Here is a 19,644-nt window from a genome sequence, read left to right on the forward strand (position 1 = left end):
TGATTGACACTATCTCAATGAATCCTTAGTTCCTTAAATTACGTATGTCATGGTCAGTAACCTGTTATGCCACAGAAATGTTCCACCTTGTTTCTTGTAATTATTCTTGAGCCAAACAGAAACATGTAAAAACTAAAGAGGATCCATACTAATAGTATTCTACAACATAACTCTTTCCCTAACGTTTATTTCTTACACTTTTTCGTATTCTACTACTGTTGTCCTTTCAAGATTATTGCTAATGCAATATTTGACACTAATAACAGTCATTAGATGTGGATAATTATATGACTCCTTACACAAGAGGAAAAAAACAACTCTTGAGTCACCCAAAATTATAATGGTGGAAACAAAACTTTCGAAATTATGTTCAAGTGAAGATGAGTCATTCTAATATTGTGATACACTACTTTATACTTGTCAAGTACTTTATAATTTTTCAGTTATGTGTATATTATATATAAATATCCTGTTTTATTAAAATGTCCAATAAAAACCATAAAATATTCACCATATATCAATGCTGTGCTTGGTGATAGACATAAAGTGATCAATATTAATAGTCCTAACTATTTAGATTTTGTGATTTCCTTACCACTCTTCATGTAACAGGCAGGAAGAGTATTAACTCAAGTCCAAAGATCAGAAATATTGAGTGTCTGTGACATTCTTATTCCCACTCCAGAGTTATATACAATATACTTATACTACATTTCTCAAAATGTGTTCTATTTTGGAGATGCCACAAAAAGAAATTCGTGTTTCCAAATATTTTTAGAGACATTTCAGATTTCATCTTCTTTGGGGAGATTCAAAACACACATTAGCACACTCATTATTCTGAGAAGCAGCTCAGTAGAGAAACATTTTACAATTCAGTGGGTCCCAAACTATTAATATCTACCATACTGTGTATAGTTTTGGGATGCAATAGATCATGCTTTATTTTCAAAGGCTGAGCTTGTGAATACATTTGCTTAGTCCATTAAGTAAGAGATTTGTCAGACACCATTGGCCTTCTTACTTGGCAATCACTTTGCCAGTGTAGCCCTCATTGTCATCATATGGTAACTCGGTATTGAATCAATCTTAAAACAGCGAAGTATATAAACTACTGTGCACATTGTCAGCCCTCTTTGTCTTTTTGGAAGATAAGGTCTTTACAAGTTAGACGTAATATTTTTACTATTTTTTACTATTATTGGCATGACTTTTTGGATTGAATTAACATTTTTTATTGTTGTACAAGTACAGTTGTCTCCATTTTCCCACCACCCGAAGAGGACAGGCAGAGGGCCCAGAGACATATGAAAGGATGCTCAGCATCACTAGCCATGAGAGAGATGAAAACTGAAACCACAATGAGATACCACTTCCCACGGGTCAGAAAGGCCACCATAAACAAATCAACAAACAATAAGCGCTGGCGAGGTTGTGGAGAAAAGGGAACCCTAGTATACTGTTGGTGGGAATATCCTTTACTGTTTAGTATTAAGTAGGTAGGAGTTTAATCCTTCAAATATTGTATGATAACATAATATTTTACAACCACATCATAAATACTCAAACTTCTAGAAAGAAATGCATCCAAATAATTACATTTCAGTTTCTTCTCCATGTGGGTGAATGAGAAGAACCTATGTTGTGGAACAGTGCTATGCTTCACTATATAACTTTATTCAATAAACCCCTCCCGATGTTGCACTCATGCAATCTCTATAAACACCACCAAGGCCACAAACATATCCAAAAAAGTTTTCCTCCTATCTCCTTTAGTAATTGTGTGTGTGTGCATGTGTGGTTAGAACACTTAACATACAATGTGCTCTCAGTAAATTTATAGTGTACAGTACAGTATTGTTAGCTACAAGTACCAGTAGGTCTCCAGACTTATTTATTTTGCATAACTGAAACTTCATACCCTTTGGCCATCAGCACCACATTTTTCCCTCCACCAACCCCTGGCAGTCACCATTCTACTCTCCCCTGCTATGAGTCTGACTATTTTAGATTCCATGTGTAAATGAGATCATGCAATATTTGCTCTTCTGAGTCTAGCTTATTTTACTTAGTATAATGACATTCAGACCTATCTATATTGGTACAAATGGCAAGATAATTTTTTAAGGCTGGATAATATTCCATTGTATGTACATACCACATTTCTATATCTAGTCATCTGTTAAACATTTAACTTGCTTCTGTCGCTTGGCTATTGTGAATAATACTGCAATGAACATGGAGGTGCAGATATCTCTTTGAGATCCTAATTCCAATTCTTTCAGGCAAATACCTAGAAATGGTGTTGCTGGATCATATTGTAGTTCTATTTTTAATATTTTGAGGAATCTCCATGTTGTTATCCATAATGGCTGTATCCATTTATATTCTTGCCAAGAGTTTGCCAGACTTCGCTTTCATCCACATCCTTGATAACAATTATTCATTTATGCATTTTAGGAAGAGCCATTCTAGAAGTTGTGAGGTGATAGCTCGTTGTGGCTTTGTTTGCATTTCCCTGATGGTCAGTGATGTTGAAATTTTTTTCTCATTTACTTCTTGGGTATTTGTATGTTATCTTTGGAGAAGTGTGTATTCAGGTCATTTGCTAATCTTTTAAATCTAGTTATTTATTTATTTGGTATTGAGTTGTAAGAGTTCCTTATATATTTTGAATACTAACTCATTATCAGATATATAATTTGCAAATATTTCATTCCATTGTATAGAGTGTCTTTTTACTTTGCTGACTTGATTTTTTCTTTGCTCTAGAGAAGTGTTTTAGTTTGATGTAGTCCCATTTGTTTATTTTTGCTTTTGTTGCCTCTGCTGTTGGTGTCATGTCCAAAAATACCACTGCCAAACCCAGTGTCGAGCTTTTCCATTATGTTTTACTCTATGAGTTTTGTAGCTTCAGGTTTTACAGTTAATTTATTAATCAATTTTGAGGGTTTTTTTGTGCATAGAATAAGGTTCCAATTTTATTTTTTTTATTTTTGCAAGTGAATATCCAGGGTTTTTTAAACACCATTTATTGAAGAGGCTATTCTTTCACCATTTCATACTCTTGACACTCTTGATGATTAGCTGACTTTATATGTGTGAGTTTATTTCTGGGCTCTCTGTTCTGTTCCATTGGTTTATGTATCTGTTTCTCTGTCAGTATTATGTGGCTTTGATTATTGTAGCTTTGTAATATAGTTTGAAATCAGGAAGTTTGTTGCCTCCTGCTTTTTTCCATGAGATTGCTTTTCATATCTGGGATCTTTTGTAATTCCATATGAATTTTAGTATTTTTTTAAATTTATGTAAAAAATGCCATTGGAATTTTGATAGGGATTTCACTGACTATATATTGTTTTGGGTAGTATGGACAGTTAGACAATATTATTTCTTTGCATCCATAAACATGAAATATTTTTTCATTTATTCATGTCTTCTTCAGTTTCTTTCATCAATCTTTTATAGTTTTAACTGTACAGATTTTTAACTCCCTTGGTTAAATTTATGCCTAAGTATTTTATTGTTTTGTTTTTTTTTTAAATTTCAGCACTTCAAATAATCTTTCTCCTGGACTATAAATATTCTGCTGAGAAATCCACTGAAATCCTTATGGGGATTCTGTTTACATTACAATATCTTTTCTCTTTATGTTTTTTAAAAAAACATTTTTAAAATTATTGTTCAAGTACAGTTGTCTCCATTTGCCCCACCGCTCCTCCCCACCCCAGCCATCTCCACTTCCCACCCTTGATCCTACTCCCCCTTGGTTTTGTCCATGTGTCCTTTATACTTGTTCCCGAAAACCCTTTCCTCTTTTCCCCCCATTATCCCCTCCCACCTCCCCTCTAGTTACTGTCAGTTTGTTCTTAATCTCAGTGTCTCTGGTTATGTTTTGCTTGCTTGTTTGTTTTGTTGATTGGGTTCCATTTATAGGTAAGATCATATGGTATTTGTCCCTTACTGCCTGGCTTATTTCACTTAGCATAATGAACTCCAGTATTTCATTGTTTTTGATGTATTGTAAATTAGATTTTTTAATTTCTTTTTCAGGTAGTTCATTGTTAGAGCATTAAAATGCAACTGATTTTTATATATTAAATTTGTATTCTGTAACTTTACTCAAGTGGTTTATTAGTTTTAACATTTTTCTTTTTTCCCTTTTGCTGGTGGAGTTTTTAGCATTTCCTATATATAAGATCATGCCATCTACTGACAGAGACAGTTTTACTTCTTCATTTCCAACTTCAGCACCTTTTACTTTTTGGAAACACAGTGTACAAGAATTTATGAGATACAGGAAAAGCAGCTCTAAGAGGAAAGTTTATAGAGATAAATGCCTATATTAAGATAAAAGGAAGATCTCAAGTAAACAACTGAACTTTACACCTCAAGGAACCAGAAAAAGAACAAACTAATCCCCAAGCTAGCTGAAGGAAGGAAATCATAAAGATTAGAACGAAAATGAGTAACAGAGAAAATAAAAACAATAGAAAAGATCAACAAAACTAGGAGCTGGATTTTCTTTTCAAAAGATTTTAAAAAATTGAAAAGATTTTATCTAGACTAAGAAGAAATGAGATTGAAATAAATAAAATTAGAAATGAAAGACGTATCATCTGATACCACAGCTGATACTTACAACTGATACTACAGAGATACAAAGGACTATATGCGATCACTGTGAACAACAATATGCCAATACATGCAAAAACTCAAAAGAGAATAAATTCCTAAAAACATATAACCTACCCAGACTGAATCATGAAGTTGAAAATCTGAATAGACCAATTTTGAGTAAGGAGATTGAACAAGTAATCAAATAGAAAAAAAATCCTAAGACCAGATGGCCTCATTGGTGAATTCTGTAAGACATTTAAAGAAGAATAAATCTAATGTTTCTCAAACTCTTCCAAAAAATCAAAGAAGAGGAAGCACTTCCAAATTCATTTTACAAAGCTATCATTACCCTGATACCAAAGCTAGACAAGGACATTACAAAAAATTAAATTACATACTTTCTATAAAAATTACTTTGAATTATGATAACCAACAACATGTTGCCCATGATCACAATTGGTACTTTTAGACGTTACATATAACCTTTGCAAACAGCTTGAGGAAAAGTCCAATCATTATCTGTTGGACTGACACTGTGATTGAATATAATATTTGAAATATCCTAAATGATCAAATAGCATGAAATAACTAGTTTATTGGAAACCTAGAAAATAATGAGCAAACAATTTGGAAAGAGAGACTCTAGTAGTCCCAAAAGTCCAGGATTAAAAAAAATGTATTGACCAGGAGGAAACATACCAAGATTTATAAGACAAACCTGCTGTTTTCTGGGCATGCAATGTTAAATGATTGATTTCCTTTACCACTTCAAACCCAAGTTTCCTTATCTGTAAAATATGGATATTAATACAACTCCCCTTAAAGCCAAAATACTACAAAAAATCATGTTAACTGTCAAAAACATTTTGTAATCTAAAAGCTACCACACTTTTAAGGTCCTTCTGTTAAATAAGCACAGCCAGGGAGTTTCATCAAATTACTCCATGGAAGCTATTCTACCTCTGAATAGTTGAAGAGATAATGGAAAATTTTTAGGAGAAGGACCCTTTTAGGATAGAAAACGATATGCTGTGGTATCCCCAACAAAACAAAAACTATGGTTTAACACAATAGAAATGTATATAGTGTTCAAGCTATATATCTAACAAAGGTCAGCAGAGACCTATGCTATGCATAATCCTCAGGGACTGGGTTGAGGGCCAGTATGGCATCTCAGAAAGGATCTTCTGGAGTATCAGCGAGAAAGAGAAACTGGAGAATCGTAGGTGGGCTTTTCACTATCTGAGCTGTTCACATATCCACTGGCCTTTAATTGCACTGGGGCTAGGAAGTGTAGTGTGGCAAATGGACTTTGTTAAGCATTACTGTTTCTACTGTGGTACTTAATTAACTTGAGAGAGAGAGAGACAGAGAGAGAGAGAGAGAGAGAGAGAGAGAGAGAGAGAGAGAGAGAGAACAAAAGAGAGAGAAGAAGAAAGAGGAAAAGGAGGAGGATGGGAAAGAGGAGAAACAAGGAGGGAAGTTTCTAATAACAGTCAAAATTATATTGTAATTTGGCCTTTTTTGATTTCTCCAACATCAACTGAGTGTCCAATAATTCAGTTCAATTCGGACACTTACTATCTGGAGTAAGCACAGTCTCCACCAATGAAGAGCTTAGTGCCATATGACTGCCCCCACTTTGTACACTATTTGCAAGTTCTGGAGCCAGTTGGACTTCTCACCAACCAGCTATAAATTTGAGGCTTGCCACAACACCCTCCTGAAGTTTGATAATTTACTAGAAAAACTCAGAACTCAGGGAAACACTTTACGTATATTTACTGATTTATTATAATAAGTACAGTTCAGGAACAGCCAAGGGGAAGAGATGTGTAAGTCAGCGCCTAGGGGCATGAAGCCTCCATGTCCTCTCAAGACACATGACCTTTCAAAGCATATCAGTGTGTTATCAGCCCAGAAGCTCTCTGAACCCCATCATTTAGAGGTTTTTATGGAAGTTTCAAAACATAAGCATGATTGAATAGATTATTGACCATTCATGACTTAACTTAATTTCCAGCCCCTCCTCCCTTCCTGGAGGCAGGGCTGAAATTTCTAATTGTAAGCATACCTATCTTTGTACGACCCCCCTCGATCCTGACTGTCCAGTGGACGACAGTCAAAGTCATATTACTAGCATACAAAAGCCACTACTATCCCTTAGCAGATTTCAAGACTGTTAGGAACTATGGGACCAGGGCAATGACTTAATATGTGTATGTATGTTTTATTATACCAAATATTTTAAAATAAGTAGACTCATACCATATATGAAAACTAACTGAAAATGGACCAAAGACTTAACTGTTGGAGTTAAAACTGTAAAGCTCTTAGAAAACAACCTGGGCATAGCTTTTTTTAAACTTGGATTGGACAATGGTTTCTTGAACACGATGCTGAAAGCACAAGCAGCAACAAAAAAAATTGAATATTAACAAAAGTAAAAAATTTGGGGTGTCAAAGGACACTATCAAAGAAGTGAGATGACATGAAATATCCACAGAATTGGAGAAATTTTGCAAATCATGTACTTGATAAGGGACAGATATCTATAATACATAAATAAATCTTATACTTCACTAATGAAAAGAAAAATATGTCAATTAAAAATGGGCAAAATGTCTGAGTAGGCATTCTGTAAAGATGATACATTAATGGGCAATTCACACATGAATAGATGCTTAACACTATTAGCTATCAAGGAAATACAAATGACAGCTAAGATGATGTGTCACTTCACACCCACTCAGATGACTTGTAATCAAAAAGAAAATGTCAGTGAATATCTTAAGAAATTGGGCCTTTTATACATTGCTGGTGGGAAAAATGTTTAAAAAAGTAAAATGATACCATCTAACAGTTCCTCCAAAGGAACTGTTAACATAGTTTCCTTTAATGAGCATAGTTCCATAGTCTTAAAATAGTTACTATGTGACCCAGTAATTCTGCTTGTAGGTTTATACTCAAGAGAAATAAAAAATATGTCTGTACAAACACTTGTTCATGAATAATCATAGATATTTATAATAGCTAAAAAAGGGTAAAGGACCCAAATGTCCATTGACTGATTCATTATGTGGTATATCCATATAGTAGAATACTATTAGGCTATGACAAAAAAGAAGATTGGCTCCAAACAATGGTTGAAAAAGAGAGGAAAGGGCAGGATAAGCAGAGGGGTTTAATTTGTACAAATCACAGAGGTATAGAAGAAGATATTTGGTGGATATTTTCAGATTAGCCAGAAGTCATCATACTTGATGGACTAGCTAGAGATTTGGGGATGTTCCATATATTCTGGGTCAGAAAATACTGTGCATTTATCATGCATGAAAAGCTACAACACGAATAACCTATCACCGTTTAGTGAATTGCTCTACTCTACCAATTCCTTATGAGTAAAACTGCTCTTTGGCCCAGGAACACACCACTGCAAGTGCTTTTACACTTTATGCTGCCTATCTTTTTGCTTCTAGTTCAGTAAAATGTTTTTATTATAGTTGGTTTCTTCTAAAGTATTTTTATTTGCAAATTCGTAAGTATCAACTTGCCTTCCAAATATTTCACAGTAATTTAATTTTACCACTTGACTTTAGAAGCAGTTCAACCTTAGTAAGAGATAGCCAGCTCTCTGAAAATGTGTTTTTGTAAAGAACAATATGTCTTAGACATAACCACAACCTGTTTGTCTGCAATCATTTCCCCACAGATAAAGGAACATTTCAGACAATGCAACAATAGCTATTTAAAGTAAATATCATTAGTATTAGGGGTTAAACTATTTATAAACCTAAAAATAAATGGGATGTTTATAGCAGTTAGCAGCAGCAAAAACAATATATACCTATACACACATATTAGACTTTTAGTACTCTAAATATTTCCAAATATATCATTTAATTAACTTTGAATAATTTTCTTTTTTTAGACCAAATATCCTGAATATTTATAGCCTGAGGATGTCAAGTGGGTGTCACAAATCATCATGATTATGAGCATCAATATGTCTTGGAGCAGGAATTTGTACAGGCCTGTGGCACCAAAGTGGATTTTGTAAGAAATATGTTGTCTGGATGTCATGACTTCTTATTCAACTTTCAAATAATTGCAGTAGAATGTACGCATTATAGAACGAACTCAGCCAGAGGCTGAGAAAGTCTCTGCCCTCACCGCGGTGCCTGTACTCCCAGCTGTCCTGCAGATTCCATTTAGTTCAGGTCAAGTTCCTAGGAACATCTTCTGAGACTTGAGTTGCTTGGCATTGAGAAATCTGTCTTGCCCGGACCACTGATTTCTCTTCCATGTCAGAATTTAACATTAAAAATGCATGCATACTCCACAAAAAGCAGAGGAGATATTTTAAATAAATATTTAATCACTATGCCAGTCTTTGGTCTTATTTGCATGCATATTTGAGAATGAGTATTTGAATAACTTTTAAAGTATGTTAGACTATGAGTGGCTTTGCTGCCTCAGACGTATAGATCTAAACTGTACCAAATTTCTGGTTGAAGACTTCAGGAAATATATTACAGCCTGCATTCTATATTTCTGAATTTGATTTAGAATATGTTACAATAACTCCTAAGTAAAAGGAGAGGTTTCTGAACAATCAAATTTTATTTTGTAAGGACCATGAAGAACTGGAGAGGTTTTGTTTTAGTTTTTACATACAAAAGATTAAAAACAAAAGGATCTTTTCTGTATGGAAGTGCAAAGTATCTAAATTCACATCATAGAAGATTCCTATGATGAAGTCAGAGCTGAAAATATAGTTGCTAAGGAAAAAATAAACATCTAAATCACTTTGTGATTGAAGATGGGCTAGCTGCCATAGGAGTAATTTCTTAAGATGATTATATAGCGGTCCTATCTTCCTCTTTGGCCTTCAGAGGGAAACCAAGAATGAAATATGTTCTAATCTTCTAATTTTTATTGAGTATAACATGCCAAAATTATAATTATGGTGGAAGAAACATAAAAACAACAGCTAAGTATCAAATCAACAGTGTCTCTTTGAAAAGTACTGACCGGAGGCTATGACTTCAACAGGGAAAAGCAGAGATGGGAGAGCTTTTGAGGGAAAATGAGATAATTTTTATTACCTCTACCTTCCCAGAAGCTCTTTATGAGAATTTCATTCCAAAGAGAATATATAGAAACCAATAAGACTACAATCTTATAGAAATATTTTTAACACTACCCAGTAAAATGTCTACAAGTCCAAAAAGCAATTTGTCTTAGACAAAATATGATAATATGCAAATGCTTAATGAAATTTATAGCATCAGTCAATATACATGAGTTAGTCAGGGAGGAGAAATAACAGCATTCCTCCTGGCAAGAGGAATTAACTAAGATGATTTAACTCAAGTCCTGCAGTCTGAGGAGATGGCTAATGTTTAAACAGGACTTTTCTCAAGAGCTAAAAGCATTAGGGTGTACCGTACTATATGGTGGAATATTTAGTCCTTGTTATCTATAGTCATTTTCATAATTTGTATATATCAATAGATGGTTAAACATAATCTATTCAAACAGAATGCTGATAGTTTAACTGGGCTAAAGCAATTTCTTAGTTTTGTCAATTAAGCACCAACTGTATAATTGGATCTACCCCTGAAGCAGCAGGAAAGCAGCAGAATGTAAGAGCAGACCAGGGCAGAGCAGGTACTGTTGTGGAGCGGGGTGGAGGGTGGTAGAGCAGAATACAGGCATCTACTTCAACACAGGCCAAATCAGCCCTAGTGTTTGTGGAGTCTAAGGCAAGAGTACAAATAGGGCCACATATTCATTATACCTAAATATTTAAAAGTTATATTTTTCATAGTTGTCAAAATATTTTATCATTTACAACTAAACCATAAACTAAAAAATGCTTAAATCTATGTTTTTTGCATGACTAAATCAGCCAAATACCAGAGATAGCTAAATGTAATGATTAATGCATATGGTTGGATATTCTGTTGATTGGCTGACACTTTCTGGGTAAATGCAAAGGAAACACATGTGACTCATTAATTATTTTATATGTATTCTATAAATTCATTTGGATCTTTGTTTCAGAAAAATCATGAATTGTGTGATTATAAACAAGGTTTTCATGTAGTTTGTGTTCTAATGACATCTAAAGATATAAAGAACTAACATAATAACATTTCATTATTTTCATGATATTTGAATTATTTTCATCAGGGAGTATGTTATACATTTAAGCAAATGGAAAAATTAAATTAAAACAAATTGTCTTTTGTTTATGTTTCAGAAAGTTTGTTTTTCTCTAAAATACTCAGTATTATCTACCAAAATAGTGGGCAGAATATAAATTATACTGAATGAATATTATAACTTTAAGTCTAGGTTTTATATACAGCTGGATTATTAAATTTAATTTTTAAAAATTCACTTGAGTCTCACTAAATTATTTTACAAAATTAAAACTATTCATAACTATAACACTCAGTAGTAGCCCAGATAGCCACATAGAGAATAACCTTATTTGTCACATAAAACTACTGCAAATATCATGCTTCCCCATGTATACTCCCCATACTATGAGTTGGAACCTGAGAAATCTTTTTGGATAAGAATTTATTGTTGTCATGCCATCCGAGAGAAGAATTTGATAAGTTCCTCTGTGTTTTTCTGTTGCTGAGGTGCTTCAGATGATTACATCTTCCCTGAACTCTGAGTCAGCGTCTGTCCAGCAGCCCTCAATCATGGCTTCGGATAAAGCATGCAGAGGAAAAGCATTTTCCTAGGCTCTAAGCAGCATGCAGCCCAGAGAGTGGATGTTCAGCTTATAGGTTGTGTTATGCCAGAAACAGAGGAACCCATGTGTTCTTTAACAATTTTATTTTTGTGTCTCTGTGACATATGTCCTGACGAAGTACTAGGCAAGGCTCACTGTTGCCCAGGCTGAATTCAGGATGACACTGATTGACAGGACCTGAAGTCAGACTGCCCGCATTCACTAGAGGGACACACCACTTTTCTTACGTGCCTCTGCGGATCCTTCCAGCCGTACATTCTCCAGGGCCCTTGGCTGCCATCCCAGCCATCCCATGCCACATGAGCAGCCATTGCTGCTCCAGTGTTCCGTGCATGGGCTCCAAACGGCTTCAGAGGGAAGCAAATCAGCTCCACCCTGCGCCATTCCCCTGCAGTGTCTTCCGTGCCTCTACTATGCATCTGTTGATGAAAGGCCATAAAATTCCAGGGGATCATTTTGACTACTGTGCTTTTGCAATCCAGAAGTAAATGTCAGAAAAACTTTTAACCAATGGGACACACAAACCTGTGGATAATCCTTCCTCTGTCTCTTCTTCAATAAATAATCCTGAGATGCATTCATTATAAGGTCTGCCAGAAGATGACCCTGAGAGAGCCAGAACACTTGAACTTGACACCAAGGCTTGATCAACTCAATAATGCTACCTTACCCTCTCCTTCCGGGTCTCTGTCCCTTTTCCCTAACTCCTGCTTCCTTGCTTTTGCATTCCTTAATAAAACTTGACCACATGCCCCTTTCTTTCAGATTCTGCTTTTACAGAAACCCAGGCTAAGAAAATATATGATCTTATGTAAATAAACTTCTGTGTCTCATTTTCCGGTTATGGAAATAGGTAATGATAGTATCAATCTCTTGGAATTATTGCACTGACCAAATGCATTCATGCATAAAAAAAACACTTAGAACATTTCCTGACACACTTTTGCAGAAAGCAGAACCTGAGATGAAATTTTACGTGTCAATTATTTTTACATCTCCTTTTCCCAGTTTTGAATTTTTCAAATGGAAGGTGATGTTTTGGTTCCACGACTATGTTTCCATTCATCTACATGTGTTGAGCATAACCCTTGGACCAGTCACTGTACTATATACCAGAGATTTAGATAAAGAGCATTATTCTTCCATAAAACAAGCTCAGAGCCTTCTGGGGAAGGCACAGAAATTTAACACAATAAATACACAGTCATAAATAATGACAGAGATGTTCACTCCACTGTGAAACAGGAAGCAGTTACCTGAAACAAGCAGCTTGAAAGCTCATTGTAGATGAAACCATAGCTGAGCCAAATTGTGAAGGGCACAGGGCAGTTAACTGGGATAAATTAAACACTGAGATCATTTCAGAGAGAAAGCAATGAAAGCCCAAGCATTCACACAGAAGCGTACACTTAGATATTATAAGCAGTTCTACATTTTTATATTTAAATCTCAAAGTGCGAAGAAGGAAGATACCACTGAAAAGTAGCAAGGGCAATATCGTGAGCAGTTATGCATAATATCTTAAGATGTTAGTTTTTATCCTGAAGGCATTCAGGAGCCATAGGAAGAGTGTGGGCAGAAGTGATAGACTTACAGAAAAAACCACTCTGTGATGGTAGAATAATGGAGGGGGCATCAGAGAAGGTTGAATTCAGTAACTCATACTAAAAACATGACCTGAACCCAAGGAGGGGTAAAGATGATCAGGATGGAGAGGAAGGAGTGAAACAGACATATAGGTAAACAAATAAATGTATGACTGAAGATAGGGAGATAGATAATTAAATATTTACAGTAGGCATTATAGATAAGTATATATGTATATGTAAATATATATACAAATACCATATGACCTCACCATATATATACTTATATATATATTTATATAGATGTGTATAGCGACTTACAGAGTGGTGGATTAAGAGAGAGATTTCCACAACATTCTCAGATCTTGGCTCAGAAGTGATGGAAGATGGTATGAAAAACCAATATAAGGCACATCAGAGGAGGAGTTCTTAGTGATGGAGATTGAAGCGTGTATGACAAGTCCAGTTTTGAACATTTCAAAAGTGAGAGGTCTGTGTGACAATCAAAAGCAGATACCCAGCATTCTGGAGCAATGCAGGTGAGCGGTTGCACTGAGTTTCTGGTGGGAGAAAGCAGGAAAGAAGAGAGTTTAAAAATGTCAAGTGCTTTGAAGAAAATGTGTTCTTTTGAAAATCTTCTTATAAACTTTAGTATTGCTATATAACTAAATAGAAATAAATACTAAATACTTAGTTTTTTGACTATATACTCAGCTAAGAAATTCAAGTTTGCTTTGTTTTCATTAATTTTTCTAACATTCATCAAAGTTAGAAAAGGGGAATAATTACAAAATCTCAGTAAACAATTATCTGGATTATACACAGCAAAAATATAACAGTTGACAGTTTCCATATATTTGGGGCACTGTGGAAAACAGTATGGAATTTCCTAAAAAAAACCACACCTAAAGATGGAGCTGGCTTTCTAGCCAGCAATCCCGCTGCTAGGACTATACCCTAAGAACCCTGAAACACCAATCCAAAAGAACCTATGTGCCTCAGTGTTCATGACAGCATTTTTTAAAATAGCCAAGTTCTGGTACGCCCATCAGTAAATAAGTGGATCAAAAACTGTGGTACATTTACACAATGAAATGCTACACAGCAGAAAGAAAGAACTACCCTTCACCGCAGCATGGATGGAAATGGAGAGCGTTATGTTTGTTAATCAGGGGTGTCAAACTCATTTTCACCAGGTGCCACATCAGCCTTGTAGTTGATTTCAAAAGGCTGAGTGTAATTTTAGGACTGTATAAATGTACTCCTTAACAGTTAAGCAAGAGCTCGGCGCTGCCGCCGGGTAGAAGCAAGGTGCTGGTCCAGATAAAAGAAGGGGGAGGACCCGATTTGGCCCTCGGGCCTTGTGTTTGCCACCTGTGTGCTAAGTGACATAAGCCAGGCGGTGAAAGACAAATACCATATGATCTCACCTATAAATAGAACCTAATCAACAAAACAAACAAGCAAGCAAAATAGAACCAGAGACTTGGAAATAAGAACAAATGGACAGTGACCTGAAGGGAGGGAGGAGAGGAGTAATGGGGGGAAAGAAGGGGAAGGGACAAGCAAGGGAACATGAATGGAGGACTCAGGGGCATGGACAAGGGGGGACTGACTGTAGGAGTGAGGGGGTGGGGGTGAACAATGGGGAAAAAGGAGGGACAACTGTAACTGAACAACAACAAATAAAAATATGTTAATGTTAGATATCATATATGATAAATATGTTAAAATAATTGGAGATAGATAATGTTCTGGTAGATGCTACTACATAGATCCTTCAGGAAAGGCCTCCTAGGAAGTGATATTTAGGCTGAAATCCAGGAAAGGAGCCAGTCACGAAAGGGCAAGGGAACGTTGTACGGAGAGAATAGTGTTGTACAGACTATTGAGCTGAAAAATCTCTACAAACCATACTATTCTATAAAAATCATCCCTCCCACAAGTAAATGCTTAGCTATCAAATTATTTTAGTAACATGGCTTCTAGAAACTGAAGCATGGTGCTTGAAAATAAAATTGGCTTCTTAATCACTAAAGTATTAAACACTTGGGCAAAGACCAACTTAGAACTGAATTCCATACTTTGGTTAACTATGAAAATGTCCGAGTTTCGTAGACTGTGACATGGAAGTCATCCATGGGCCTCATAGACTAACTTGTGGTGTCTATGGGTACTGAACTATCTCAACAGAGTAGGGGAATACAAATTTAATATATTTAAGACATACAGTTTTATATCTGAGAGGATATGCCACAGATTTCATTTAACCTGTATCAAAACCAGAGAATTATCAAATAATAAAACTCTATGCCCTGTATAAATTCTGACTCATACACATGCAGTATAAAAATTAAATCTATTACAGCCACAAGTTTATGGCAGACAAATGAAGTGGCTATTTGAAAATGTGAATTTTCAGGGCTGCCATTTTCTTTGGCAGGGATGGGATTGCTTCTAAAATAAACCCCAGTGAACAATCTTCCCCATTAATTACATGTGTAACCACCAGCTGTTAGTCCAAATTAAGGTCTATTATTTATCAGTTTTCCATGCCCCGATCCCATAATCACCAAAATAAGTGGAAATAATTTAAAAAGGATAATAGTAGGAAGATCCTCATATACAAAAACTATGAACATAACTCCAAATAGCGGTACAGTGTAAGCTACACTCTTCTAACACCTACTCAGTTTGGCAGCTAAGACATTAAAATGCATGTAACACAATATCCAGCACATTGTGGGTTTTGTTGAATGGACTAGTAACATGAAAACACACACTGGTTTTTTTAAGTATATTTTATTTTAAGTATATAAATGAGAAAAACTTTTATTTTATTTTTTAAAATATTTTATTTATTCAATTTTTTAGAAAGTGGATGGAGCTAGAGTGAGAGAGAGAGAAACACTGATGTGTGAGAGAAACATTTTCTTTTTTTTTCCTCAAAGATTTTATTTATTTATTTTTAGAGAGGGAAGGGAGAGAGAAAGAGAGAGAGAGAAACATCAATGTGCGGTTGCTGGGGGTCATGGCCTGCAACCCAGGCATATGCCCTGACTGGGAATTGAACCTGTGACACTGGTTCGCAGCCCGCGCTCAATTCACTGAGCTACGCCAGCCAGGGTGAAAAACTTTTATTTTAAGTATATTTCATTAAGTTATTACAATTGTCCCATTTTTTTCTCCCCCTTATCCCTCTCCACCCTGCACCCTTTCTCCCTCCAGCATTCCCCTCCCACCTTAGGTCATGTCCGTGGGTCATACATGTAAGTTCTTTGGCTTCTCCATTTTCTGTTTAACCTCCTCCTGTCTACCTTATGCCTGCCATCTATGCTTCTTATTCCCTGTATCTTTCCACCCCTCCCCTCTATCAGGTGATTTCTCAAAAGAAACTTTACAGGCAAGAAAGGGCTGGAAAAAAGTATTCAAAGTCATGAAAGGCAAGGATCTACATCTAAGATTACTCTATCTGGCAAAGCTGTCATTTAGAATGGAAGAGCAGATAAAGTGCTTCCCAGATAAGGTCAAGTTAAAGGAGTTCATCATCACTAAGCTCTTATTATATGAAATGTGAAAGGGACTTATCTAAGATAAAGAAGATGATCAAAACTATGAACAGTAAAATGACAACAAACTCACAACTAGCAACAACTGAACCTAAAAAAACAAAAACAAACACAAACTAATCAAACAACTAGAACAGGAACAGAATCACAGAAAAGAGCTTTTAATCTAATGAACTGCATTTGAAATTCTTGGGACCAATTCCTATAAACTTAACGAAAGATGGTCTAGTCTTTTAATAACTCATCAATCACAGACATGTTTAGAAGAAAAGCCAGTATACTTACATAGATATTGACCATTACAAAGTTATAGATAATGAAAATCACTTAATCTGTGTCTTAGGTTTATTTTAGTGTGAGAGCTAGCTGTAATATATATTACTAGTGTACTGTAAAAAAATCTTGATCCCCAAACATACATCTATCCCCGCTCACAAAAGTAGCTTTGAGTTTTTATACATTTTGTTACTATTTTTTTTTTGCTTAAAAATGACTTGTATGGCCTGTAATAACTTCAGATCAGATTCTCATTCTTGCCAATTCCCAGTTTTGTTTTGTTTTTTTGAGTCTTAACCCTCCTGGGTTAAGCCTTTCCTTCCAAATTCTTCCCAGCAACCTTCCATCCTTTTCTCAACCTCAGATTTTGTCATGGTTTTAGCTAATACTGGTTTGTACACACCAGACACTGTTCTTTATATACCTTGAGTTACATGTATATGACCAATATTAATTCATTTAACCCTCATTTAGATTATAAAAAGTGAATGCATTATTATCATCCCTATTTTATAGATGAGAAAAGGAAGAAATAAGTAAGGGTTACAAATTGGAAGTGGATGGTAAAAAAAAAAATTGAAAAGAGGCAAATGGTTCCTGAGTCCTGCTCTTGGCTCCTACATTCTACTAGTCTACGGTTTCTTTCTGACCCTTGTGTTTGCATATGGCACTGCAATATTATCTTTTACATCATGATTTCCTCTATTATATGAGGGGTTCATAACAAAAGTTACATGTTTTAATTCCTTGTCTTCAGAGGCAACTATGATATCTAGTACTGTATAGGCATGGAAAAATATACGTTGAATAAATGAATTCATAACTGACTGGAATAGGCACTCCTATCAAAGATACCTAGTTCTAAGCTTTCTTTTTTTAAAAGAGCTTTTATTTGTTTATTTTTAGAGAGAGGGGAAGGGAGGGAGAAAGAGAAAAAGACAAGCATCAGTGTGTGGTTGCCACTCATGCACCCCTTTCTGGGGACCTGGCCCACAACCCAGGCATGTGCCCCGCCTGGGAATCGAACCACCCACCCTTTGGTTCACAGGCCCATGTTCAATACACTGAGCTACACCAGGCAGGGCTAGTTCTAAGCTTTCAATAAAGAATCAAAATTTACCTACCTGATTGTACCATCAAGATAAAGCATTGATTCTTGAAACTTTTCAAAATTTGTATCATATAGTGACTTACTAATGGTCAACTTTCTATGAAAGTAATAAAATGAAACAGGAAAAAGTCCCTTTGCTACATAAGCACTATTTCCTATTCCTTCAAATATCAGAAAATAATTTTTTGAGTTATATTTTCAATCTGGCACAAACTCTAACTCTTTTTTTCCCCTTAAACTCACCATTAGTCTAAGCACTGCTCAAGAAAAGTCACTCTATTTCTAGATACTACAAGCCTGATCAGTTTTTTTCTTTTCTGCCATTGTCATTTTCTCAGGAGGTTACAGCCAGCATTTTGCAGCATTCAGCTGTGATGTAAGTTGTCTGCTTCCCAAACTAGTTGTTCTCACTCTCTTAACCATGGCCTATTTCCTTGGTTTTTCACTATCTTTGATGCCATAAGCATAACCTGTTCAGATAAACTGAGCATGTTCTCAACCCTCAGTTGCTTACCGTATGAGTACTTTGGAAAAAAGCAGAAACTGAACTGGAGAGGATACCATACACTCCAGGAGAGTGTGGTCATGTGACATCAGATTTTTGGCCAAACTAAGTGACTATGGAGTATCAGTAACCATAAAGCTCCTTTTACAGCTTTGCAGTACAGTGTACCTCTTATTTCTCAGGACATAAATAATTCTGCAAGTCTTTTTCATACAAAAGGGATTAAATGACTGCTTACTTTTTTTCAACTCATTTTAAAAAAAATTCTGGCTCTTCTATTTCTACTAACTGTATCAAGGAGAAATTAAGTAAATGAATATGTGCTTATGTACTTGAAACTTCTGATGGTCTTCAAGCCTCGCTTTGTAGAGTCACTCAACGAAAGATGGGGAGGCAGGAACTGAAGCTACAGCCCTGAGTCAAAGACAGTCAAATCTGTCATGGGCTTTGTGGACATACGTTCAAGTTTGTTTGAGAGAAAGATTTTACAGATAGCCCATAGTTTCCAAAACCTAGAGAGTGGGAATATAGAATGAAGCTTCTATATAAGGAAGCTTTTTTGCATTGAGTTTTAGTTACTAAAATGCTACATGCCCTTGGTAAAACATTTAGGAAATGTGGAAAAACACAGGAGAGAAAATGAAGGTAACCTATAATCTCACTACCTATAAATAACCACTGTTAATATGTTTATATATATTTTACAATTATTTTATGGATATATACAAATGATTAATACCTATAAAGATTTTTATTATGTTTGTTTACTTAATATGTGAACAATTTCCAAAATAAATAAATATTCTTCTAAAACATATTTAAGTGGTTGTAAAATATTTGAGCATATCGGCTATTTATTAAAAGTAACCAAACTACATTTTATGTATATTTGGTTTATTTGGTCATTTCCCAATGTTTAAGCCTTATTGAAAAATAAGCACCATAGTTTTTGCCTTTAATGCCTCTGACATCCTGCTCCTATGCTCCAGACCTACTATTGATTCCAGCAACTGTAGTAGACCATTTTGTTTTGATTTTAATTCACTCTGGGTTGATAGCATTTGTCCCAAAGCAGGGCTTGTTCTTTTGCTATGAAATCTAGAATGCCCAAGAATTGGCACTGATCCATGAAGACTGTAAGAGGATGGAGAGGAGAGATAATGCCAGACAGTGGTCCCCACCCAAGGGACCCTCATGGACAA

General features: G+C 35.4%; 1 long non-coding RNA gene across 2 annotated transcripts in view; it reads right to left on the reverse strand.

Moving 5' to 3' along the window:
- Positions 1-19,644, reverse strand: part of LOC123827475 — a 76,375-nt gene that overhangs the window by 44,442 nt on the left and 12,289 nt on the right. For both annotated transcript variants that reach the window (XR_006787220.1, XR_006787221.1), the window contains exon 3: positions 13,303-13,541. This is a non-coding gene — a long non-coding RNA (uncharacterized LOC123827475). The remainder of the gene's footprint in view (positions 1-13,302; positions 13,542-19,644) is intronic.

The sequence above is a fragment of the Phyllostomus hastatus genome, unplaced genomic scaffold (assembly GCF_019186645.2).
Source record: "Phyllostomus hastatus isolate PE091 unplaced genomic scaffold, TTU_PhHast_1.1 phas_contig_86, whole genome shotgun sequence".
NCBI lineage: Eukaryota > Metazoa > Chordata > Mammalia > Chiroptera > Phyllostomidae > Phyllostomus > Phyllostomus hastatus.